Source organism: Amblyomma americanum, chromosome 7, assembly GCF_052857255.1.
Source record: "Amblyomma americanum isolate KBUSLIRL-KWMA chromosome 7, ASM5285725v1, whole genome shotgun sequence".
NCBI classification, from domain to species: domain Eukaryota; kingdom Metazoa; phylum Arthropoda; class Arachnida; order Ixodida; family Ixodidae; genus Amblyomma; species Amblyomma americanum.
In genome coordinates, this window is record NC_135503.1 from 22603647 (window position 1) to 22631153 (window position 27507).

The 27507-nt window shown below is 48.0% G+C and overlaps 1 long non-coding RNA gene across 1 annotated transcript in view; it reads left to right on the top strand.

Annotated features, from left to right (window-relative positions):
- Positions 1 to 14867: 14867 nt before the first annotated feature.
- The window catches only part of LOC144096992 (uncharacterized), a 67456-nt gene continuing 54816 nt past the window's right edge, over positions 14868 to 27507 (top strand). Inside the window, exons 1-2 of the long non-coding RNA XR_013306882.1 lie at positions 14868 to 15160; positions 21757 to 21809. This is a non-coding gene — a long non-coding RNA (uncharacterized LOC144096992). The remainder of the gene's footprint in view (positions 15161 to 21756; positions 21810 to 27507) is intronic.

Here is a 27507-nt window from a genome sequence, read left to right on the forward strand (position 1 = left end):
AGTTTTGGGCGAGACTTCAATAAGCCTCGTCCCTTGTTACAGTAAGAAGGAGGCGCGAAATACGCTCAGCGCCACGGGACACGTCACGTGTCGTGCGAGACAAAGACGAATGCAAGGTTTAAACAAACTATCGAATAGAAGCAGGCTTTTGAAATTTTAGAACTTTTTAAGAGCTAGGCGGGCGAGTTAGGATGAACTCACTCCTTCAAACGTAGTACGCAGAAATCTATAGACGACTCAGACGACTGTGAAGACGGTGTAAAGAATGTGTTCACTCAAACTCGCCTGCCTAGCTGTTGTGACGCAGTTCATTTCTAGCCGCGTTTTTGTGCGTGTGCCTTCTGAGCTGTGTGCGCTTTTTTGCGCTGTGATTGAAGGAGGAGGAGGGGGACAAAGCTTTTTTTCGGCATAGAGTAAGAATGGAGTAGGTCCCAACAGGTAGAATCGTTCGTCCACGACCCCATTGGAGGCTGCAATGGCCTTGGTCCTTGCGGTCAGATCCCGCTGATCCTCAAAGCGAGACCTGGCCAACACCTCCTCCCATTTCTCCAAAGTGGGCTGCTTAATTCTAGAAACTGCGTAAATTTGTTGACATTCCCATACCCCGTGGTATGTGTCGGAGATTCCCTCGCACAATGGGCACTTATTGCTGTACAGCACAAGACGGATTTTGTTTTAGGAGATTGAGATAGTGAAGAGGGATTAATTCGGTTTCGCGTATCTTTTTGTGATGTTTTCGAAATAGGCAGCGATTCCACAGAAATTTTGTGTGTGTACGTGTGGGGCGGGGGAAGGGGGGTGATTGCACTTTATCCCATTCCCTTCCGGTGCTCGGTAGACTAAGCCTCGAGAAAAGTCACGCGCAAAGCTGGTGCTAGGTAGAGCTGAATATCCAGCGGCTAAAGGAGGAGGGGCGGAAGAGGAGGAAAGGCAGGGAGGTTAACCGGAAGAATAACCGGTTTGCCACCCTGCACGGGGGGAAAGGGGTGAGGGGATGAAAAAAATGAAGGAGAAAAGACAGTAGCAGAAAATTGAAGTCACTATGCGAAGTCACAGCTTTCGGTACACTCACAGCCTATCGTGCAGGCCAAAGTTATCGAGAATCGGAGCAGTGCCTTGGAGGCCTTCACCGCCGACGATCGCCGCGGCCAGTGGCCGAGAATCTTCATTTCTGTCAGTGGGCGCGGATCTAGATGCTCTAGAGCACCAGCTGCTAATTTTTTTTTTAGAAAAAGGTTGCGCAATCACTAACAACGCGCTGCATCCCTCATTCAATTTTCACGGCATGCATTTCTTTACCATTATCGCCGACTGGCATCGAATACACCGTCAAGTTCATTGTAGTTATAACATCCATGCAGGCAACGATCATTCTCACTAGAGGACATTCGTACTTTGAAGTATTCTGATCATTTGAGTCCACCTTCCACCGAAGTTGATCATTTATTAGCCACCGGTCTGAAGCCAGTTTCTCCAGCCAAGAATTTGCGGTGGTTACCGTCAACTACCGTTAGCTACCACACGTTAGCAGTGGTCTCCTAATGCCTTCTATGGACCGCAGGAACTGCCACCAGATTGGGCGACGCCGGGAAAAACGTATAGATTCCCGCTCAGAACCGACTAGTTAAACACAACCCCGGTACCGGCGGCTGCGCTCGATTCTAATGAACTGTGCATACAGCCGCACGGGGGCGCTTATTGATTACTGGCTCGCCTCGGTGCGGGGCGTATGGAGTCAACCGTGACGAACACGGGATATCCACTGCGCGCACGCTTTGTGTCGAGCCAGGGCGAGACGAAGGCCAGTCGATACGGGCTGTCCTTCGCGTGGTAGTTAGTGAATGGCTGAGAGCGAAACACAAACCACAAGACAGGATTCAACACGACCGGTAAAATTAAGGCTCTATAAAGGAAAACGAAGCTTCTGTCGTATGGGGCGTGGGCGGGGTTGTGTATGCCTTTGTGCTGCACCGCCAGGCACCAAGGCAACCGCTCCACCCAGATTTTTAGTCCGCTTCCTGAGCAGGGTGTGACTTGCAACGATCGATACTGGAGCCTTAATTCAGTTTATGGGATACGAAGGTCTGCTTCCATTTATAACTGCTTACTTCCTAGTGTTTATAACAAATCGGCGATAATAACATCTGCGTTTTTTGTAATACATGGGAATTATTTTCTGCGTAAAAAAAAAGCTAATCGTTCTCGAAAGCATTCAAATTTCCTCGTCATCTATTCTTAGCAGTTAGCATACCTACTTTGGTTTCTTTTATGTATACTACTTACTTGAGGATTCCTTGCCCGCATAGCGTATCATTCTGCCCTATTATCCCATTTGTTTATGCTTTTTCTTTCATCAATGATTCATGTTTCTCCCTTTCTTTCATTTGTCATACCGTTCAGCCATTGCTCGAAGTTTTTATTCCACTTGTATTAACCTACCAACGGCCCATGCGCAGACCTTAAAAATGAGGTCCTCCTCTGAATTTCCTGTTCTCATTGTGTATTTTTTATGGCGACGGTTTAAAATATTCTTCTGCTCAAAGACGTGTCAGGTGCTATTCTCTAGTTAAGTGTGGCAGCGATTTAGCGCTAAGCCACAGACCCGAACGAGGAATCGAAGTCGCATGGGGAAGAGGTGGCCACAAGGAATAACAATCACTACAAATGCAGGAATGTTTTAACCACTCGCATTTATCAAAAGCCGACCCAGTTCATTCGTTGTTGTTGCTGGCCTCGTTAGGGAAATGTCCCACACCCATTGTGCAGAAATGGACAAAGATTGGATAGGTACACATGACACACAGTTCTAAAACAGATCTGTGTTGTCGCCTACTTATCTTTTCTGGGCGTTCTTATCAGAGTTTTCATCTTCTTTCTTTGCAAGAAAAAAAAAACTGACCCAAGTATTTGGAACCAAGAAAGCACGAATGAGTATATTTAGCATGTAGAGATGGAAAGTAACTCAGCAATGATTTAGAGGGTAGATGATTCGACAGAAAGTAGAATAAAGCCCAACTCGCCGTCAGTGGAAACCGAAACCATGACTTCCGCATGTCGTGTTGTGTTGTTCTACCAACAGTGAGCTCCGATGACTTCTGCTTTCAAAGACGTCATTTTCCTTACCTCGCTTTAAAATGAGGAAACTGCGAACTAAATGAGCAAACTGAAAGCAGCGCAGGAAGCAGGAAATGCATTACATCTCGCATTTACCGCATTAGGCCTGTATAGCCTCAGATGCAGCGCATTGCCGTGAGTTCGCTGCAACGGTCTCGCCTCTCACATCCGTTACGGGCGTCGAAAGTGCATGGCGCATTGCGGAACGGAAACGGAAGTCTTCCTGTCCACTGCCGGGACGGGTGGGCCTCATCCGCGGTTTTCGTTCATTTCCTGTTCGACTCTCAAGTGCTTCCACGCTGCTTACATGCTTAACGCGGTCCAAACTTTCCCGAGAAGAGCCGTCGCCACATGCACAAGACGATGCTCTTTCATCGGGATACCATTCCCTAATGCAGGTTCCATAATTGTTAACGATTAATTCCTTTACCGCTCCATCACTGCAATATACCTCCGGTAACGTTAGACCCGACAACTAGAAAACAGTGTCAGTCACAAGCTCCAGTGTCAGAAAAGGGTGATCAACAACAAAAAAATTGCTAAAATATTTAAACAATCTCTAAAAGCTCGTTATAGAATCGTTTTTTCTTCTTCCTGTTTTTCTTCCTCACAAAACAGGGCAAACTACTACTGCGGATGTTTACCATACTCGCCGCTGTTTAAGAGTCCCGCGCTCCCCGCTCAGCCCTGTGCCTCCGATTAACTCTCCGTAGTGTCTCGCGCGCATTTTCGGCGCGAACGAAGCGTTCGGGCGGACCAAAAGAAGCCAATTCCGAAATAGTCGCCTGGCAACGGCCCAAGCGTAGCAGGCGACACCGCCTTTCAGTTTCTTTTAGCTTTTTCCAAACCTACTCTTTCCCGACACACTCCTTTCTCTTCGCCCTCTCTCATGCGCTCTCCTTTCCAACTGCGGACTGGAACCCCCCCCCCCCGGTCTCCTTTTTACCGTGGTCCTTTTCTGAAGCCCAACCCCCTCCACTCATAGCGGCGCAGGCCGTTTCCATATTTAAAGGGTACCTTCCTCACCCACTAAGCCCGCCTCCCTGACTCGTGGCTTAGCGTGGCCTACACCGACTACGAAATGGTCCCGAGGGCTTAGTGGCGCAAGAGTTTGATCGCTTATACTTCGGCGTAATTAAGCTGCGCTAACACATGCCCCAAGCACACGCACATTATTATTATTTTTATTATTATTATTTATTTATTTTTTTTGCAGTGAAGCTCTCATTCACTCTATAACTAGATTTACAATCGCTACATTCAGTTGCAACTCACTCACCCTTACTTGCGGTCACCAACATCTGCGGTAATCCACTATCACTAGCACCCACTTTCGTTCCCAATGGCAAGCAAAACAACAACAACAATAAAACATGATGAAAAAAACAGTGCAAAAAACGCGCTGTTTTAGCCTCATGATCCCATACCAACTTGCGCCCCCCCCCCCCCCCCCCCCAATTCAACGTTTTACTAAACAATTAAACACTGAAGCTGGAAGAAATTCCATCTTCTCTTCGTGAGAAGACTTGAGCGCTCCACACATAAATGTGAACAATGTTGCACATAAAATTTACGCTCTCCTCCCTGCTTACTAAGCGTGTACGTTGTCCTTTCTTTTTTCTTCTTATTCCTGCTCTCATGGGGGATAACATGCGTTATCCGCCTTGAAAATGCAGCAGCTGGCTTGTCTACTTTGTTATTCCTTTCATTTCTTGCCTATGTTTTCATTGGAGAAATGCGTTTAACCTCTACACTCGTAGTTTTCGGCGTCCGTCGAACGCGCGGTTTTCTGTCCGGGCTCAGCATCGGATCGCAGGCCTAGTTTGGCCTAAAATAAAGAGCTCCCAAGACTTCATCTGTGCACACTGCGTACATCACCGTGATGAAAAAGGTGAAGAAGAGAAAGCAGCAACATTCAATGAAGAATAAAAAACAAATGCAGCGGAGGAAAGTGCACGCGGACATGGAGAAATTATCCAAATACTCCACTCCTTCCTTGTCCATGAGTGCGTTTGTATCCGCAATGCACCCTGGCCAATCCCCCTTCGTGGGTATGTGCCATTAAGCCTGAGAACATCATCACCATCATCATGGGGACACTCGCTGTCACCCCAAGATTCATTAGCCGCCCGGCCGGCCGGCATCTCACAGCGTTAAATGGATTCCTGCAGCCATTGGGTTCGGCGTAAGTACGTCAATAAATAAATAAATAAATAAATAAATAAATAAATAAATAAATAAATAAATAAATAAATCAATTAATCAGTCAATCACTCAATCAATCAATCAATCTTTGGCTGTCCAGGAGCGACCGATCGTTCATGGTACTTGCGCAGTAATGATGGTGATGAAAACGACCATTATCATGATAATGACGGTAATTATTGCCTTCCACCGGGAATCATTAGCGTTCACGTTGACGCTTATGGGTGAGAGCAAGCCACAACCAGTGCACCCTCGTGTCGATGTCGGCGGCGGCGGTGGCGGCGGCAGCGCCATATTACGAAACCAAAACGCGCTCTCGATATACGGAGGAGTCTGGACAGGGGACGATCACCCCGCGCCCCCGCGCTATCGAAACGCTGCAGGCAGCCCGGTCAACGAAACAACGTCGCGTCCCGCGCGCATTGCCACACGGTGCAGAGCGGATGGAATGTGTAAGCCACCGATATTATGTGATGCATTAGGGTATTCGACGGAGTCCCGAGCGCATTGCGCCTGTATGCGATTGCACCGCGAAATCCTCTCAATTATTAAAGCGGCACCATCCGCCTCGCCCCCTCAATACCGACGATGAGTCAGGGCTACAAAGCAGTTCGCTGTTCAGAAAATCGCCGCAGAGTGCACGTGGCTTTGACGGGTGACGCTGTTTGCGACGCGAATTTGCGTTGTCGGTTAATGGTGTGGTAATTTCCATCTCTGTGTTGACCGTGTGACATTATGCATTTTTTTGTTTACACCGTCACCGAGCGGCGTCGCGCTGGCGTTTTACAATGAATAGTTCATTACGAGCGCTCCAATCGATGGTAGGATAGAGCAAGGCTGATTGTATACCGCAGAACAGCATTACGGAAGTCTGCGTATAGTATATAAATTGAGCACTATTTCAGAGCCCAATTCCAATAAACTAGAGCTATTAAATTTCGCATTAACAGCTGAGCGAAATCTCCAAGGGTGCTGGTTCGGTTGTCTGCTAGTATGTTCAATCGTCTGTCGATCTACTTCCTGGCGTGATTACTAAGCAATGCGAACTTTCGAACAACATCAGGGTAGCCTTCCTAACCCACTGGAAACTCCGCGCAGCAGCTGCTGCGAACTAATTTTTATTAAATTCAAAATTCAACGAAACAAAGGGGAACTCCAAAAACAGTGAAATATGTTCCCCAGCCTATGTTGCACACAGTTCTCTTTTGCATACATATTCAATTTATTTTCAAGGGACGCGATGCCGCAATCAGTGCCTTGCAATGTTACTGTGATGCAATAGCGAGGTTTGCCAACAGGAGGATATATTTCCCACTTTGAAATGAAAATAATACGCGGGATTTAGTTATAGTAATAATAAAGACTGACCAAACTTGATGAGAAAGAAGCAACAAGCCGAATAAAAAGGTAGAGAAAAATCTCGAGCGATAATCTCGGATGATGACGTTGATCACTATCTTAGGGCCAGAATAAACATGTAGGTCGAAGTAAGACGGATGCAAGCGGATCAGGATTGTGTCGACAAGGTGGACCAAAGCGAAGAAAATGAGGAAAGCCCTCAGCAATGTAGCTGCAATTATTACTCGATTTGACCAAACGTGCAATGGGATTGTGGCTGACATTAGATACGCATTTGAAAATGCTATGAGTAAAAAAGAAAACGCACAGGAACGAAAGATGCTCAATAACAGAGATAAGGCCCGGTTCTGCAACGCGTTCTGCAGAAACCACGCTTCTCGGGTAAAACGCTTAGCAGTAAAATGAGGCTCAACAGCAGCAAAAACAGCTCGAGCTCATCAACAAAATGTCAAAAAAGAAGAAAACATTTAAGATGGGAAAAACTGGAGGGGGGGGCACTTAAGCTCCGCCTTAAGGCACAATCAATCAATCAATCAATCAATCAATCAATCAATCAATCAATCAATCAATCAATCGATCGATCGATCGATCAATCGATCAATCAATCAATCAATGATCAAATCAAATGAGTTAATGCCCATATACGCGGAACAGCTTATTCTCTACATTCATAGATCCCTGGGAGTCCTCATACACCCCTCCTGGCGCAGTGGTGCAGCGGTTAAAGCGATGCGTCACTGTCCTGCAATGGAAGGTGCTGCCACCGGTGGGGCCTGCAAGACTCAGGTTTCTCTTCCGGAGCAACCTTTTGCGACCATCTTTAATTAGACTGCCACCTGCAGCGGTGGGCAGGTTGTGATGACGTCACAAGGTCACGTGACCTAGGTGGCTTGCCTGCCCTCTAGATTGCTCCTGTGGGGATTTTTCGTGGATTTTTCGCCGCAATAACGCCGGCCCTTATGCGACGCGGGACTTTTAATGCTGTCGCGTTCAGACGGTTCAAATCCTGTATGATTTTGTGTTTGCACACATAGCCCGAGCAATGAAACGGGAATGAGCAGGCTATGAACTGCAATGCGGCTGAATACAATGCGCGCTTGCTCAAGTAGGAAGAGATGGCGGAAAGAATGCGGAAAATAAAATTGGTGGAGGGGAAAGAAAGAGAGACAGGCGAGGACAAAGCAACGAAGATGCACAGAGCATTGGAAGAAAGAAGTGCACCTGTTTAGGAAGCGAAGCCAGAGAGCAGTCTGGCTTTGAACGGATGCACTTCACGCAAATGCCATGTGCCGAGATCCCCGCCAAGGCGGAGCTAACTCTTCAGTAACGAGTGCACCATGCAGACATCCTAACCGTGAGCTGTCAAGACATGCAGATAAGGCTGATGTAAGCGCGCGAAGCAGACTTGGAAGAAAAACGAAAGAAGACGATAGTCTGGCTAAGGCGCGACTCGACGTAATCCTACACTGTTTATATCGCTCTCGAGATGAAGAGAGCCGGGCTGTGTCGTGATGTGCAAGAAAAGGAAAAGCCCAATAGACTGAGGCTCTCTTGGCGTTCTCCCATCGTCGTGGGGAAGTCGATACCCCGCGCAGGGAGCCGGGAGCTTTCCGCTGCCCCCCCCCCCCCCCCCCCCCCGGAAGCCCCGGTCCTTCACGTGCACAACGGATGGCGCTGATCGATGCTTGCTGACGTCACGGGCCCGATGCGCGTCGTCGAGAGTCGAGTCGAGGGCAGCGCCCTCCTCATCTTATGGCGCATGCGCACTCCGGTCAAGGTTGGCATTTCGTGAGACGCCGCTGGCGCTAGAGGTGGCCGCCTCGAGCAACTCCGCATCCGCGGCATCTTTCGAATTCCATCCTCCCTCCTGGTTCTCCTGTTTCCCCCATTCCCTCTAATCCCTCTCTTGTTCCGTTCTCAACATTTGCGGCTGGACGGATGGGGGGGGGGGGGGGGGGGGGGGGGTTGTTGTCTGGTCCTGATGGAAGAAAACCGGATATTTCCGGAACAAGGTCCATCGAGCGGAGTGAGAAATGCTGTTTCTTGGGTGCCAGGAGGATGTTTTGAGACGGAGGAAACACTTGCGGGCGTCGCACTGTACCTGGTAAACAGGGTTGGAGAAGCACTCTTTTGGAGCACTTAGTTTTGCGTGGCGCAGGGTGTCAGCACAATACTCTCCAGGCTGAGGCTCTTGCTTAGGAGTCGAGAACATTACTTTGCCTGCTTTTTGTTCTCGAGGAGCAATTCACTTGTATTGGGCTTCTTTTTTAATCCTTCCACGGTTAACCGAAAAAAAATACAGTGTAAAAACTCTGTGGCGGCCGGGAATCAGTGCTCAAAAACACAAATATTGATTTAGTATATTTGAGGAAAAGGAAGAAAGATTGTTTTCTTTTTTCCGACGAAACATAGCAAACTAGGGCGGCACGAATTCTTTTTTCTTTATATGCCTCGTTCAAGGTTTATGGACGTTGCTACACAGTGACGACGAGTCGAGTTCCTGGGGCTAGATGTGAGCGTGATACGCGTAGGGGTCCTTGCTACGCTAAATGAAAATTATCACTTGATTGTATTTCCCACCCTCGCTTCAACATAAATTTCGACCAGACACAGTACTTTGCTTCATCTATTTCACGATTCACCATGAATTGGTAACTGTAAAAAAAAACAAAGAAAAAAACTGAATTTAGAATCTTAAAGAATGTTATGCGGCGTTGGGAGTAAGGTTACCACGCCACGACTTTGCTACAGCAAAAACAAATACGCCGCTTGGCGAATTCACTCGAATTTCGCACTCAGAGGTATACATGTATACGCTCAAAGCGCAATGATGATCACACACACAAAAAAAAATATAATCGCTGCTGATCTCGTTTTTTTTTTTTTCAGCAGCAGCAGCAGCAGTTATCTGTTTGCTTATTCCTTTCTGAGGACGAAAAATAAACTCAGTAAGCAAACAAGATATTCAGTGCGCGCCATAGTTTACCGCACCGTAAAACGCTTCATCACAAACGGTTTGGTTTGGTTTATGGGGGTTTAACGTCCCAAAGCAACTTACGCTATGAGGGACGCCGTAGTGAAGGACTCCGGAAATTTCGACCACCTGGGGTTCCTTAACGTGCCCTGACACCGCACAGTACACGGGCCTCTAGAATTTCGCCTCCATCGAAATTCGACCGCCGCGGCCGGGATCGAACCCGTGTCTTTCGGGCCAGCAGTCGAGCGCCACAACCACTCAGCCACCGCGGCGGCCTTCATCACAAACGGTCCTTCGCGATCTAGGCAGATAACGAATTCGGACACACACCATCCCGCGTTTCTCGACAGAGTCAGTGTCAAGTTGTTTTGTTTATTGTGGACTGAGCACTCAGGGGTGCAGCGCAGGTAAGGATGGTATCCAACCAAGAAGATAGCAGCACCTCGAGTACGAGGTTCGAGCCGTGGCTTGAACGACCGTGTCTTCCAGAGCTAACCAAATACTTGAGTATTCCAAAACGATAATACCGGACCGAGTGCAAACCAATATTTTAAAGGGACGTTGACCCACGATGGCGAGATATATAAAGCAACAATGCAAATCGACGGAAATGGAAGAGAGAACTGATAAAGAAACACACGCCGGGTAATAAACACCTGCTTCGGACGGCCGGTGTTCGAGGCGAGCATCGGGGCAACGTGTATTGCCAAACAAGAAGGCGTTGCACGATTGCGCCATGGTGCCAAGTTGGGGGACACACAGAAGTGGAGATCGATAGATGAGGAAGGAAGGCCGGGAACGGAGGTGGTGGAGGAGGAGGGTTAGTAGGAGTTGTGAGGAGGAAGGGCCTAGTGCTGCCGGGAGGAAAAAAAAGGGGGGGGGGGGAAGGGGAAGAGAACATCGAGCGAGTGCACCGTTATAAGCGGCGCGCGCGCGGCGTGAGAAGTGCGCGGAACGCCAGGATAGGAAGAGAGGCGGTTGCGGCGTCTTGCGCCGGGAGGAGAAAGCGGCTGGAAGCGGTTCGGGCCGGTTTTGAGCGGCCTTCGCAAAGGTCACGAGTCACGTATAGGCGCAAAGGCGGTGGGGGCCTTCGAGACCCGCAGGAGAAGCGGATGGTGATCAGTTTTTGGCCTCCTCCGCATCTTCCTCTAACTGCAGGCTGGTTTGCAGCGGTTTGGCACTGACCGCAAAGCATACACCCCCCCCTCTATCCTGTTTTTTTTTTTTCCTTGCGGGCTTTTTCAAGGTGTTTCTAGAACCGCTCAATTAAAAGAAGCTTTTGACCGTCCTTTGCCATATTTTGCGACATGTTTGGCGTAAGCTTTGCAGTAGCTATAGCTGGGCGGCACTTGAGCTAATCAGGGGCTCGGTTCTTGCCGTGGCGTCTAAAGAGAGAACAGCTTCAGTGGTACGTGCTAACAGATTTGTGAATTGAACCGCATAGTATAGGTTAACGCCAGCTGTAGCCTCGGCAACAGTGCATGGTCGAAGTAAAAACAAGGTACTATATATAGCTGGCCTTCAATGTCCCCCTCACTCTTGTCCCACTGCGCAGACTTTACTGGAAAGAAAAAAAGCAAAACAAAACCGAACAGATGTCTAAAGTTTCCGCTTACCTTTGATGCCGGAAGTCGGTGAAAGCAAAATACTGGTGTGCCCGTTTCCATTTTTTTCTTCTTTGAGCGCCTCTGGGAGAGAGAAAGGAAAAAGTTTGCTATAATTCAGGCTTTGCCTTTGAAAGCGCTCTTGTTCCTTGATAAATGCCGGATGAATTTACAGGAAGTTTATGAACCGCATGCAGAGGTGGCTGATATAAAAATCGTATTCGAATTTTGTCGCGTGAAGAATAGTTCGCATCACTCATCGCTTGAGATTTGCAATTAAACGCATCTCAAGTACGTACGTAAACTTTGGTTGAAATAGCTGGCAGCCGCCCACAGTGGCGCCCCTCGATCCCCGTTCGTATATTTATCAGTTAACTATCATAATTGGTTATGGTGATGTTTATGGCGCAAGGTCATCTGTGGCCCAAGAGCGCCATGACACAAGGTTTTCTTGCCTACTCATGGTAGGATCCAAGGCCCATTTCCCAAGCATTTCACCCCAAAGAAGCCGAGAAGTGGGCCAGGAGAAATCTTGTATCTATTGGATCACCGGTGGGTACCAGGGCGGCAGTGGGGATCGAACCCTGCACTTCTCGCATGCGAGGCGGATGCGACTAAGCCACCGCTGCGGTTCACTCTAATCGCGGATACGCCTATATGAGAAAAAAAAAAGGAGTAAGCTCTCCTCTCGAGCACTCCATTTAAAAGGAAAAAAAAACTGCGTTAGGGGACAGTTTACTCAACTTCTTACTCCTTTCTGCTGAGAGTATATAATTGCTGTTGCTGTAATTATTGGGAAGTGAGCGTGTACACTTGCATGGCGTTACGGAGATGGTGGACTCTGGCCGTCTTTCATAAATGCGTAATTTTACTCGTAAATATTCGCGGGACTGTGCGATCGCACGAGGGCGCTCGGCTACTGATCCGGAGTGGTACCCGGCCTCGAACCCGACCGCGGCGGCCGCGTTTCGATGGAGGCGAAAGTAGAAATAGACCGATTCTGCGCATATGGGAATTCACCCGTACTCTATCGCGTCATACCAATTAGGCGGAGCTTAAGTGTCTCCTACAATTCTTGCACGAGTCTCGCTTCCCGTAAACTTTTGACACCTGAATACTTTGATGCCGTGTAATAATAATAATAATAATTGGTCTTGGGGGAAAGGAAATGGCGCAGTATCTGTCTCATATAACGTTGGACACCTGAACCGCGCCGTAAGGGAAGGGATAAGGAGGGAGTGAAAGAAGAAAGGAAGAGAGAGGTGCCGTAGTGGAGGGCTCCGGAATAATTTCGACCACCTGGGGATCTTTAACGTACACTGACATCGCACAGAACACGGGCGCCTTAGCGTTTTTCCTCCATAAAAACGCAGCCGCCGCGGTCGGGTTCGAACCCGGGAACTCCGGATCAGTAGCCGAGCGCCCTAACCACTGAGCCACCGCTGCGGGGCTGACGCCGTGTAGGTGAGCTACAAATCCGGAGAGTGTACGCGAAGTTTGCCGGCAAACGACGACTCGGAGTAGCAGACAACGAACGCGCTCCGTACTACAAGAACGAGTGCTCTCCGCGCGTTCCAACGTGGCCGGCCGAAGGAGGCAGCTCTGTACGTTGAAGCCGTGTTTATCAGACTCGCCCTAGCTGCGACACGCCGCGCGCTGCCGTCCTTCAGATTACATCTCGGCAGGCGCGCTTATCTCTGCTGAGCTCGCAACTGCCTGGACGGCCAGATTGACACGCGAGAGCATCTTGACGTTACTCTGCCAGTCAAAGGTCGGTCTTCCGCTTAAAGGAGCCGCGTCACTTGAAAGGCCAAGGGCTCGCTGTGTCCGAAAACGTTGCTCGAGCAGTATTTGTGCTTCACTTATGCAACCGATAACCTGCAGTGAATGTCCTCCTAGCCAGGACAGGGGACTTTGTTGAAGTCTAACGGTACAGGTCAGGTGCTGTCTGGCTTAAGAACTTTTGAAAAGTAATGCACTTGAGGTTGGAAGCAGCTCTAACGATTACAGGAAATACAGTCGACAGGACAGGGGACTTTGTTGAAGTCTAACGGTACTGGTCAGGTGCTGTCTGGCCTAAGAACTTTTGAAAAATAATGCACTCGAGGTTGGAAGCAGCTCTCACGATTACAGGAAATACAGTCGACGCTCGGGTGTCGGCACGCAGCGGGAAACGAAATTTTGTTCGGATCCTTACCTGGAATTTAGGAAAAGCGCTTCTAGTTCCCTTGGCTGCCACCACGTGACGCATGGCTTCGAACATTAAAAAAAAAATAGCACGTTGACATCATCTGTGACGTAAGAAAAAAAGAATGACCGAATGGGTGCCATTGAAGCGCTATAAGTGGCTAGGCTTAAAGGCACGGACTGAGGGCTGCTCCAAATTCCTGGTTAATCTCAAGTGGAGTTTCATTTAAGGGGAGATTTTTTTTATACATGTGATATTCTCGGGAGTGAAAGCGGAAGTTCAAATTAACCGGAGGTTCGAATTAAGCGAGTTCGACGATAAATTACCGCTAAGAACGGGACGAAAACAAGAGGTTAGACACGAGCGTTATTAACAACCGATTCTTCATTGCAAGTTGATCATTTAAAAGAGACGTTTCAACCAACACGCACAAGCACAAAAACAGAAACATCAACAAAAACGCACAGGCGAAGATATACAAAGGCGGCGAATTCATGGTCATGCAAAACCAACTATCCCCGTGTTATTGCATTCGTTTATTTACCTCCTGTCCTCCTTTTGCGCAATTTGTAACCTTCCTCGAAAATGAACCAACTAGCCTGCAAGAGCTTTCAACTAGCCATGCAGTGACGAAGCGAGTTCGAATTGAGGAGGTTCCATCGTGATTGCTCGGAATGCAACAAGCGGAGGTAGCGAAGTACTGTTTGGAGAGGAATCCCCCCGAATCAAGGACTAAATTGCTAGGATCACCCCTGCCTACCGTAATATTGAAGGCGCCATGCGGGGAAAGCACAACAATGTGGGCGCATTTGGAGCTGACAGGCAGAAGAAGTTCAGCGCTGCCTAGGGGAGCGACCTTGCCGGCGGGCAAGTTCAGCGTCCGGGCCTGCAGGCAGGCGACCTTGAGGAAACCTAGGTGCCAGCGTGTCTGCCTCCGGTAATGGATGACTGCGTTTAAAGAAGAATCCCTATCCAAACAAGTGGGTTGAATGTCCAACAAAGGTAGGCTAATCATGCATAAGGACTTTCCCCGCTCCTTCTCGTATACAGGCGTGCTGGCGTTCGCGAATTGATTGGCATGTCCGAGTGGGTTTACCAGGAAGACGCGCTGTTCGTCTGCCGCCATTTCACTGCCCACTTTATTTGGCCGTCTCTGAGGGGGCGACAACAACCTTCTCCCAGTCACGTGGGAGGTAAAAGGGAGGACGAAAGGAGGGGGGGGGGGGGGGGTGTTGGCCTCTTCGTGTCTGCCGTTATCGAAGCTATTTTTTACGTCGTTGCTAAACACACACCTCAGCGTCGAAACTGAGAGTGGTCTCTTCCTCTCGACTACCTCGTGAGTGGAGGTGGGGGGAGGGAAGCGAAGGAGGGAAAGGCCGCGATAGCAACTTCACTACATACAATGACGAGCTTAGCAACCTCCGGCTGCGCGCACGCATACCTCCACAGGGCGTCTCAACATTCCAGAGTCGATCTCACCACTGTAATACAAGAACGGGATACGCAGAGAATGCACTGATCGCGAGATTCAGCGTTTTTTTGCATTTTTAGTTTCGCGGGCGTAAGTTTTTCGTTTCGATGGCGAACTGCTGGACGAGCGCGATAGAAATGGTCGTGTGTGACGTTGCTGTCGCCGCCGAATAGAGCGAAACGACTACCGGGAATCTCGGCAATCTCGAAGACCGGGAATGGGCCCAGGACAATGATTCCTCAGTGAGTATTTGATAACAACAGCGGTGACGCCCTTTCCATGCATTCCTTGCGCTCTCATCACAGCGTAATTACGTAGAGCGACTTTCGCTCAGTAAATTACCGGTATGACCGGCTTCTTCATTCGCTGTCTTCTGTTTGCAGCATGTTGCACCAAGCTGCAGCTTTGTACACTTTTCGGATCGCAGTTCTTCGGCGATCGTTCGTGGATCCCGGGTCGTAGTCGTCGGCGTCGGTGTAGCCGGCTTAGCATGTCACGTGACAACCGTGGCAGGTAGCAGCAAAAACAAACGCCGCCACCTGCCATGGTGAGAGCGGGGGAATGGAAAGTTAAGTTTATGGACGACCGGAATTTAAGTTGCGCAATGAAGCCAGTGGACCTAGTTCGCTCGTGTAAATGCGGCAAAAAATACCTTTCTTGCTCATAATCACTCGTGTGCACTTATTTACACTTGTAAGCGGCAGCTTGTGGAAGGCTACCTCTTCCAATGCAACTTTAGGGCACACAACGCACATTGTTCCGTTTGTTTGTACTCCTCATTGGCGTTAGGACGTTGCAAGATTACCACGCCTCCTGTCTTTAGCTTTTCTCCATCACCTTAACTTCGGTTCTTGTTAAACAGACGAGACGAATAGAATATGGCTGTACTCTACGAATATCTCTCACAAGGACTTTCGATAAAAAGTTCGTAGACTGTCTATAGACTTCATCCCTGGACGGTCTTGAGAAATTTTTGTAATGGATGTTCTCCTTAAAATAATGACTACAGTGACGTGAAATCACTTTCAAGCTCAATGACGCAGATGGCCATGGCTAACGGCTACAAATATGACGTAACACTCGTACCTTTAGCTGCCAGTCAACGAGAAGGGGCTGAAAGGGATAGTCTAGTTGGAAACAGACCCAGAGCGCTTGCAGTGAAACGAGATAGCTACACTCAAACGTTAACGGCGGAAACAATGGCGCGCTTAGCAGAGAGGAACAGTTGTCCGCCTTGTGCCCATAACGTGCAGTTGTAATTAAGGGCTTGTTCCTAAATCAGCCCTTTCCTGTTTCCCTTTCCTTCCTTCTCTTCCCACTTCTCTACCTTCCCGTTCCCAAATCGACCATTCCCTGTTTCAGTAGCGAAAGCGTCATATTAGGTAAAGAGTGCCAGCCATATAGTAAGAACACTGGGCGTCCTGTAACTATAGAAAAGCGTCGCTTGTTGCACAATCATAGCCGCTTTCTCTCTTTTCCTCTTCCGGGTTGTTAATAATTGAATAATAATTGGTTTTGGGGGGAAAGGAAATGGCGCAGTATCTGTCTCATATTTCGTTGGACACCTGAACCGCGCCGTAAGGGAAGGGATAAAGGAGGAAGTGTTGTTTGTGGAACGAATGGACTCAAAGAAGCCACAAACACCGAGTACCGTGTTTTTTGTTTCTCAACACAGGCCTGCAGACCAACGGTACACCTTTGTGCGCCCATTGTTCCGGACGAGACAGCAGCAGCGACTGCCTTCTTTGCTGCTTCCCGGAACCAACCCCTTTTTTGTCCACCACACTGAGTTTCAACAGCCGACACGTGGACATTGTTGCGTCGTTTATTTTGTCTATTCTCAATATCGGCCGTGTCGTATGACAGCAGACCGAACGATTCTAAAGTATATTGTGTGCTCTAATTTTCTTTCTTGCGTGTCTGCTCTGCAGCCATATCCCCTAGCAGCGCTGTCTTCTCTCCGTTTTACAGAAATATCTGTATGAGAGCGGTTTTCCGGGTTCGACAGTGTCGTTGTCGGTGTCAGTGACCCGGAACGCGATGACGTCATCAAAGCACGCGATCACCTTCTGATGGACGATCACGTGCAACCGGTATGCTTGTATATAGTGACGCCACAACACGATGCAGTCACCTGTAAACCAGTCGGAATGGTTGAGCTCTAGTGAGCCAATTAGCGTGCGCGGTGATTTGTACTATTAGCTGACAACGGGCTCATTGTAACATGTATGAGCAGAAGGAGCAGGAATAGAAGGCTTGCGCAATCTAATAGTTTTGTAATATTTCTCTGGAAAATGAATCTTAATGCGGTGCATCAGGTGGATTTTTTAATGTGTGTGGGATAATAATAAGGCCACATACTAAATGTAGTTCAACAGAAGGTAATCCATGCTGTTGGTATACGCGAGCACTAAGCTGACTTTATGATCCATCACGCACAAACTGGAGAAATTGGGTCAACTGCTAATTCACGTAAAGCTTAGATGAGTGTTCAGAAAACACGAATCGTTTGGTAGACGTCCGGTAATACCGCTGAACCTCGTTATAACGAAGTTGAAGGGGCCCGGCGATTACTTCGTTATAGCCGTAGCTTCGTTACAGCCCGTGTTGACAGAGCTTCCAAACGGGAGTCATCATTCCTACGTTATATCCAATATTTAGTTATAAACCGTTTCGTTATAACGAGGTTCGACTGTAGCAGCCCGCTGAAGTAACGAAAGCTTGACAACAGTACGAGTATAATAATAAACGCCCACCTTCACATCCGTGGATTGAAGAATTAACTTCGCCGACCTGTCTAGACCTTGTTATAGTATATATTTGGACACAGTACAGGTTGATCAGCGGCGGATCCGCGCGTCTAAGAATATCCAGGCGAAAGCCCTGATCTCGCGACCGATGACATCACTGCTGAATTAATATCCAGTCGTGAGGGAATCGGGTTGCAGGAAAACAAGCCGCCCACGACGGTCTATGTTTGTACCCCCGGAAGGATTTACGACTCCCCACGTGCAAACTGGCACTGGATGAAGTTCGATAGTCCTGCAGAGCGGATACAAGGGCTTAAGGCTTTAATAGATCCATGTGTTGGGGCACTGATATATACTTATTTTCACTCAAGACATGTTTCAAGCGACAGGTGTGTAGAAAAACCGGCTACTTCAGTGTTTTCGATTACACCTCGCAAAAGGCTTAGCAGGGGTGAATGAATGGATTGACAGCCGGCCGGCCGGCCTGCCGGACGTACGTACGTACGTACGTACGTACGGACGGACGGACGGACGGACGGACGGATGGATGGATGGATGGATGGATGGATGGATGGATGGATGGATGGATGGATGGATGGATGGATGGATGGATGGATGGATGGATGGATGGATGGATGGATGGATGGATGGATGGATGGAAAAGGTTCGAGAAAACACGTGGCTGCGTTCAGGCGGATGTTAGTTACGGTTATTCCCTTATTCAAACTTGACACTACACAGGGAAGCCCCCGTACATAAGCGAGAGACCGGTATAAGTAAAATCCGGCGTGTTTTTTTTTTTTGCGTCTGGTCGCAACGACAACACTGATTGTGACAGCTCATCGGACAATCCCGACAGGAAAGGCGCTTCTCAGAAATGCGAAAAACGAACCGACTAGGAAGAAAAAATTGCAATCACTGTTGCTCGAGCGATACGCCCATAGTCATGTGTTGGCGTCGACCTTGTATGGTGGTTTTTGCTCCCAGCCAAAGTATAGCGGTTAACCACAAAGCTCCCACGGGACGCTTCTTTCCTGATGTATTTCAATACCTTTTAAGACCTGCAAGTGTTTTAGCGGTACATATTCAATAGACCAGTATCCTTAATTTGAAAATTTCGTCGCCAGCGCTCAACATAGAGGCCTGATGTCTTTTGAAAGGCCAGCTGAACACTATAAGCCGCACCGTCTCTGCTCTCGAAGCGTTCCGAGAGTGCACATATATTCCGGCAATCTCTAACATCAGACCAGTGTTTCTTAAAACCTGTCGGATTAGCTGTGTTTTGAAAAAAAAAATGAGCTGGGTGAAGAGTAGCACAACCTTCCTTCTTGACAAGCATCACCTCGGATTGAAGGTGCAGCGCTTCCAGCTGTAACTTAGAGCTAGTTTACAGCACCTGAATTTTATTTTCTGCTGCTGGAACAAGCCTTCCCAGACTTTGTTTTTCCAGGCCCTAAATGGAACTACTTATTCATCTCGGATTTAGTGGCCGCAGGAGACGGTCAAAGCGCGACAGGAGAAGTGATAGCCAGGGAGGTTAGCCGGGCAATGCCCGGATGGCTACCTACCCTACACGTGTGGAGAAGGGGATGAAGAGAGTGAAAAAGAAGGGAGAGAGAGAGAAGAATAATTGAGAAGTTGTTCGAATGTCCTTATCTGCGTAATATGGCTGGCACCAGGATTCGGAATTGATAGAGGTGGAAGCTGTTCATTGATAGATCTGAACAAGTGTATACGAGGGTGCTGACAAGGTGAAGATGCAGGTGAACAAGGGACGTCTTCGAGTTGACATCGTCTCCGTACATGCTGCATAACGACGATACGTGCGGAATTGATTTTATATTTCGGCCCGCGATAAGAGAGATTATCCTGTCATGACTTGTAAGAAGCAAATCAAACCTATTTAATATCTTCCATTGGATGCATATCTACCTACATACTCAAAATTGCTCTACCTTTGTAGTTCTGAACAAGTAATACGATGGTGCTGACGAAGTGAAGATGCAGGTGAACAAGGGACGTCTTCGAGTTGACATCGTCTCCGTACATGCTGCATAACGACGATACGTGTGGAATTGATTTTATATTTTGGCCCGCGATAAGAGAGATTATCCTGTTATGACTTGTAAGAAGCAAATCAAACCTATTTAATATCCTCCAAGCGATGCATATCTACCTACGTACTCAAAATTGTTCTACCTTTGTGCAACGTTTAAATGCAACCAAAACTGATTGAAAAAACAAAAAACGCCGATTAATGTGAGTTTCAAGAGGAAGAGATTTGCTTGGGCTGGACGTATAATTCTGGCAACAGATAACAAGTGGCGCCTTATGGCAGACTTTGCCGGGGGCTGGAAATATGAGCGGAAATGGGATAAGGAAATTTTTTCGGGACTCGCCGAAATGGCTCAGTGGTTAGGGCGCTCGACTACTGATCCGGAGTTCCCGGGTACGAACCCGACCGCGGCGGCTGCGTTTTTATGGAGGAAAAACGCCAAGGCACCCGTGTGCTGTGCGATGTCAGTGCACAGTAAAGATCCCCAGGTGGTCGAAATTATTCCGGAGCCCTCCACTACAGAACCTCTTCTTCCTTTCTTCTTTCACTCCCTCCTTTATCCCTTCCCTTATGGGGGCGCGGTTCAGGTATCCAATGATATATGAGACAGATACTGCGCCATTTCCTTTCCCCCCAAAAAAACCAATTATTATTATTATTATTATTATTATTATTATTATTATTATTATTATTATTATTATTATTATTATTATTATTATTATTATTATTTCGGATACGGTTGTCGCGGCCGGCGCCAGACGCAGCTAATTTGAGATTACTAGGAGCGGCTTTTGTCATACAGTGACGTAAGTGGCCTGATGATGATGACGATGATAATGAATGCCCATTTACAGCTAAAAACTTGCATCGTGCTCGTGGAGGATAAAATGCATGTATATGCCTACAAGGGAAAAGCTTATATAAAGTTGGTTCGAACGAAAATTCTAGGACCTGTTCACATGCGCAATCGTTTCTAAGGTTGCAGGCGGTGACATTAGAACCTTAGACACTATTAACAAGTTACTGGAGTTCTCTTTTTCACCACTCGATATCTGAGTGGCGAACAGAGAGGATCATGATGACATGGCCTTACCTATGCTCTCAAGCTGGCTCTATGCCAGAGGTTGTCGCTCGGATAGAAAAATAAATAAAACAGAGCCAAAGAAGACTTTATTGAAAGAACACCCCACAGGCGTTCCAAAAAAATAAGATATGTATATTCATTTTAACCAAGCAAGAGATGCTTTATTTTTTCGGCGACAAAGAGACGCGGTACAAGATAAAATAGAAGCAGCCAGGAATGTTGTAACCGTATCGTTTACTGTCATACGATCTTCCTGATGTCAACACAACCTAGCTAAAAAGGCGGACAATGTCCACGTGCCGGTCGCAACTCGATCTTCAGGTCAAAGAGCGCCGGTTCCGGGAAGTAAGGTGACCTCGTCGGCTGCAGCTTCGGGCCGGAGGTCAGGCAGTTCAGTCCGCTAGCTGTTCACGCATGTGGGGATGTCGGGGGCGAACTTAATTTGACAAGATAAATGAATCAATCAATCAATCAATCAATCAATCAATCAATCAGTCAGTCAGTCAGTCATTCAGTCAATGAATAAATCGATCAATCAATAAATCAATCAATTCACCCATCCACACATCAATCAATCGATCGATCGATCGATCGATTGATCGATCAATCAATCAATCAAAAGCCATTCCATTCATTTGATTCAATGAATCGATCAACAGAACTATCAATCAGCATGCGGGGTTAGGGAATCTCATGGCCTCTGTTCTGAAAACCATACTCTCAGGTGTGGAACTGACAGGGAGAGCACGATACTAGTAGTCTAAACAAACTTTATTCATTAATTCATGTCGTGAACAGGTAGTGTCTCCTATGATCGCTATATTAAATAAATGAAATTTCCAGAAAAGTATTTTTATCTATGTAGGGTAGCCTACCGACATCGCTTGGTTAACTTCCCTGTCTTTCCGTTCTTCGGTTCTTTTTTCTCTCTCTCTCTCTCTTTTGCAGGGATGTCTACCGCTGACTGATTTGGATCAACGCCGACGAGTTGTCAATGCGATGTGAGTTGAGTTTTTGTTAGCTACTGGTGAGGTCAGCATTGCGATTATTCCGCCGGCAATTGCTGCCCCGTAGCGACAATTAAATATTAGTTGCAAGAGTTCTGGCACATATCTGTGACCCAGCACAGCTACACCGCAACTAGCGCAAACGCCCAGAATAGTCATAAGTTGCTTTTGAGTTAGCATTTTGATTTCAGGCCATTGTCTTGAAGGAATTTTAAAAGAAGGCGGGAGTGTGCACTCACGGGAACCTACCAGTTTCTCAACAACCATGCACGACCACTTCGATCCGAAGTCTGCACCTTAACGCAAATGCATTTGAGTGTTTATTCGTTCCCGAATATTCGATAATATCTTAAAAGTTAACACATGCAAAAAATTGCCCAAATCATGCCTCCCCTAATCGCGCCACTGTTCTTTACTCTTCACGTGTACAAAATGTGTATGAAAGGTTACGTAAAAAAAAAAATGCGTAGGGTAATGATCGGGCAACGGCGCATATTTTACGCATATCCCGAAAGCGACGCGTGCTTTCAGTGGTTCCAGCGCTTCGATTCAACGAGCGCTGGATGGACTTTCCATGATACGAAGCGAGGCGTATAAGTGTAACAAAACAAGGAGACGTTCCAACAAAACACATAAAGAAATACAAGAAAGCTTCCGCGAATGAAAAACGGCTTTCGCTGCAGTTATTTCGAAAGCATAGATGTTATATTTTCAACATAAAAGCACCTACTTGATCGAGTATGAAGACAGGATCTGCTCGAAGCGCGCTTCAATACCTCTCTCGCCTATAAACCTCAGACGCAAGAGCACCGCGAAGCCAACACTCCCACACCTGAACTTTCGCTTTCACGATATCCAAAACAGCCGTATGATTAAACCGACTAGCGTACCGTGTCAATATATGAAAGAATGTTTTTTTTTTCTCACGCTCCGAATAGGAGTTTCTAATTTGGCTTCTAAATAAGTGCAATGGCCCGAGAAAGCACGCTTACGTAAATGAAGCGATCCTTCCCTTGGTCTGCCACTGCCAAATTTTCAATAATCATCGAAAGGCATTGTTAAACGCTTTAGGACTCCGTCAGAACGGCCCCCCGTGCCTTGAGCATGTCCTTGGACCCAGGACTGAAGCGGCGTCGGCTGCGCGTGGCACAAAGGCATTACTAGTTTTTCTTTGGGACACGAGTCTGATATACACCATTTGGTGGCCCTGTGTATTTATGAGTGCGTGATTGTTGTGTACGCTTGATTTGATCTTATCTTTTCTTTTTCTTCTCCCCTATTTTTCAACCGCTTTCTTCACCCTCATCTGGAGCAGCATGACAGACCTCTCCTGTATTCATTAAACTCTCTCTCTCAACTTCCTACAACTGCAGCACAGGTTACATTTTGTGCATGCTGTTGTAATTACAGACACCGCTGTGTGATGGCCGCGAGAGAACTGTCGATGTGGAAAACGGGCGGAAATCGGTTCAGGTTGCGAAGGTAGGCGGTGGCGATGGGGGAGCTTGTCATGCTAACTCCTGTGTACGCGAGGCGCTAGAGCTGCTAGCAGTAACATCCTTCTTTTTTTTTTCTTGATGCGCAATCTAGAAGCCGAGTTTCCTCAATAAAGGGGATTTTGTTTCTCCTGACTACAGACGCGATAGCACTGCCTCGAAGCAAGGGTTTTGTTCGCCGTGCGCTGAAAGCTACATCGTAGTACGCAGTCCGAATTGAGGAGTCGTAAACGGGGCGGGAAGTAGGGCAAAGAATGAATGGGCCGTAATTGCGACGAGCATGGGGAGAGGAGGGGGGGGGTACAGGAGGCTGGTTCCCGTCCGGATGAAGCCGGAAAAGTTTTGGCATGTCCCGTCACAAGTCAACAGCTCGGAGCCTTTATCGCGCTCCTCTTGACGGCAAATTACTCTCGCACTCTCAGAAGAAAGAGTGTCAGTGGGAATCACCTGACGCAGAGGGGTGTGCAGTGAAGCATGGCTTTAGAAAAACAATGACCGTATCAATCTTGCTTTATTTATACCATAAACGTCGACAGTCTTGCTGAAAGTATAAAAGAACAGATATATAGAATAGATCTGGAAACGCTGGATCAAAAGCACCAGTCTGGCATACAGTTCCTAGAAAGAAAGCTGAGTGAGTGAGTGAGTGAGTGAGTGAGTGAGTGAGTGAGTGAGTGAGTGAGTGAGTGAGTGAGTGAGTGAGTGAGTGAGTGAGTGAGTGAGTGAGTGAGTGAGTGAGTGAGTGAGTGAGTGAGTGAGTGAGTGAGTGAGTGAGTGAGTGAATGGACTTGATGCCTTAAGAAGCCAACGACTACACCAATGTCACTTTGATGGTGACCAGCGCTGACCGGTCTAGTCACCGGACGACGAATGACGGTGCTCGCAGACGGCTGTTTACGCCTCCCGTGGCATGTGCCTTTCAGCGATTACACAGGACGCTCTTTTTCGCTTTTTGCTGCCATAAAAGGAGCGGCGCTTGGACGACAGAGGTTAATTGCCGAAACGTTGGTCAAAACAGGTCATAATAACGCAGTAAAAAGGGCTATATCACACTGCCAACGACGCGTTTTATCTTTCGGGCACGACGCTGTCCTGGAGATGTCGAAGTCCCGGCGGATAAACAGGTCACACTGAGGTGCTTAGCAGTAATTATGAACGAGATGGCGTACGCCTCCATGCGACAGCTCGCCATGAATGAGACAGAGTCGAGTAAAATCGTGGAATGTGACCCTGCCAACGCAACAGGAGAAGAGAAATGAGAAGCTTGTTTTCCATTATTATTTTTATTGTGTCAAAAATGTTTTGCTCCATCCCCCTATCTGGGTCATTTCTGACAAGGCATGAATCCCCCAGGTGACGTGGAAAGCACTGTGATAGCAGCTGGTCCAGTTCTCTATTGAGGCCAAAGTTCAGCATGAGTCAGGACACAGCGTAGATTGTTAGACGAATAGAACTTTTTCTCGTTTCAAGAACCGCAGATGTAGACGGTACGCCAGAATGAACGAAATGCAGTAATCGTGATTATGGCATACAGAGGGACGTTTCGCTCGATAAACAAAGTATAAAATGATAAGCAGCAGACGGGGATTTAATTCTTGTGGCATAAAAAGAAAGGTAACATGGGGACCGACAACAATGGCAAGCCATTCAAAGCTGAGGGGAAGTTATGACAAAAATAAGTTCGCTGACTTTCTCTCAAGAACTACAAGAAAGTATCCCGCCAACTTAAAAAAAAAGTGTCAAATAAAGAAAAATAAAATTAATGAGCACAATGAAAAATACACTGCAAGCAAGTAACACCATCAACAGGCTCAATTCAGTAGCGCGAAGAGTGCCGAAATATCAGCCAGGACGACCAAAAAGATTTTTACGTAACCATGCATGCGTTTCTTACATTTTTTGTTGTACATTCTAGCGAGTATACGCCTTCCATTTCCTGGCCTAGGGCAAGCGGCAGCGTTTGATAGATAAGAAAAATAGAACTCTACATTTTGGGCTGCGTTGGACAACTGCCTCTTTTGTGAACGCGCATTACAATGGCGGGAAACTGCCATCAGCGCCAACCCCACTGACCCGGTCGGTTTCGCTATTCTCGGTGCCTGCAAGATGTATGAAGAACGACTTGACCTTGGGCGCAAAACCACCGCGCTGACCCATTACGCCCACCCGTCGGTGCACACTGACGACGACGAGTCGATGACGAGACCCACGTGGAACGATTATGTACCTACGCCTCTGCTCAGCGTCAACAGAGATCGGGATCACGTAGCCCAATGGCTTCAATGGTGGATCTTTAGTTCCGTGCATGGAGCCGAGGGAAACCGCGACCGTTGTAATGTATATTGTAGCTTCTTTTAAATCTAGCGATAACGCTACAACTTTGAACTTTAAACTTTTAGGGTTCGAATAATAACGGATTAATCACACGGGAACAAAAACTGTTTAACGATGACAAAAACATTGGCTATATTCAAGAAACATTACACACGTCTGGCACTCTTTCTGCCTCTCCCGCACGAGCACGTGGCTTGGTGGTCGCGTCCCCACCCCCACACTTGCGCCGTGGCCGACATCTGTAGTTCGATCGGGAGAGACCGCTCGCGGGCGTGTAGAGCAGAAGCGCCGGCTGTTGCCGACCGCGCGGCTCTCCTTTATGTCGCCGCCCATTAAAGGCGCCTTGCTGTTGGTGGCCTTTTGTCCGCTCTCTTTCGGGTGCCGCCGTTCGGGTGTCTCCAAGGGCGCCCAGGTTTCTATTGCCGTCTGTTCCTGCTTTGTAGCACTTTACCACAGCTTGGCGTTTCTTTCTGGGAAACTGCTGTTTCTGCTTCTCTCTTTCTTTGTTTCTTTACAACCGTTGCTAGCAACAGTCATTTGCAAAGACGACCCATAGCGACATGCGGCGCTTCGGCGGTTGTTTTGATTTTGGTTTATACGGGTTTAACGTCCCAGAGCGACTCGGGCTATGAAGGACGCCGTAGTGAAGGGCTCCGGAAGTTTCGACCACCTGGGGTTCTTTAACGTGCACTGACGTCACACAGTACACGGGCCTCCATCGAAATTTCGACCGCCGCGGCCGGGATCAAACCCGTGTCTTTCGGGTCAGCAGACGAGTGCCATAACCACTGGGCCACTGCGGCGGTTCTTCTTGGCTGTTGTGTCTCACCGTCCATGATTTATGTGGAAATATCGCCCGGGAGGTCACCTTTTGTTACTTTACGAGTGTTTTAAGTTACACGCATTGTTAACTAGTGGGGCAGGACTTCTAACGTTGCAAGCTTCGTCAGTGCTGCAACGAATAATTGAGAAAGATCACCCGACATGTACCAAAAACCGTGCAGCGCGCTATCTATACGACTCACTTCAGGTGAACTCTCACAAGGTGTTCTCAAGCAGTGATAGTTCACGAATGGCCATCGCGCAGACCCTGCCGCCCAGCTAATCACCAGTATGATATAGTCCCCGCAACTAGCGGACACCCCTGCTTAGCTGGCGGCACCTCGGTAGCTCCCACAGCACTGCACGGTTCTACCAGTGCGAAGTGCGCCCTCGAGGCAAGAAAGACGATGATAGAAAGAAGCGCCCGTCTCTGGCAGCAACGCTAACCGCTACACCGCTGACGCCGCCGCGAAACCCTTCCACGGCCCGCGGGAGGAACGCAGTGAATGGTCGACCGCTGCGCGTTGCACAACTATACGGCGAGCCCGGACATACCTCGCACGCGTCACGACAGTGACGATCTTAATAGAAGCCCCCAGAGCGCGCGCTCGCGCACTCGGCAAAACGCTGCCAGCTCTTCCGCGTTTGGTCTTCCCTCGCACGTGATTTCGGAACCGAAGCTCTCCCGGATGTCGTTTTATCGAGACATGGGGGAGCGGCGGGCAAGCACTACAGAGCCAGTCGGAGAGGGCCGTGATCACGTTGGAATTCGGATCGACATTCCAGCGATCCGTTGACGCGGCTGAATGCGGAAGAAGTGCTCGAAGCTGTTTGTGTGTATTGGCGCTCGGAATACTTCGCCGTCGCTGGACTGCATGCAGGGTTCACTGCGACTGCCCATAGGAAGGAGAGATGCCTGCGTTGGGTTCCCAGACTTTTGAACAACGCTAGACGAGATCGTCTTATGCGGCACAACATGTGTGGGACACGCTTTATTGCCTTATGTTCTTGCTCCGACATTGTGTTTTTTTAGAAAAATA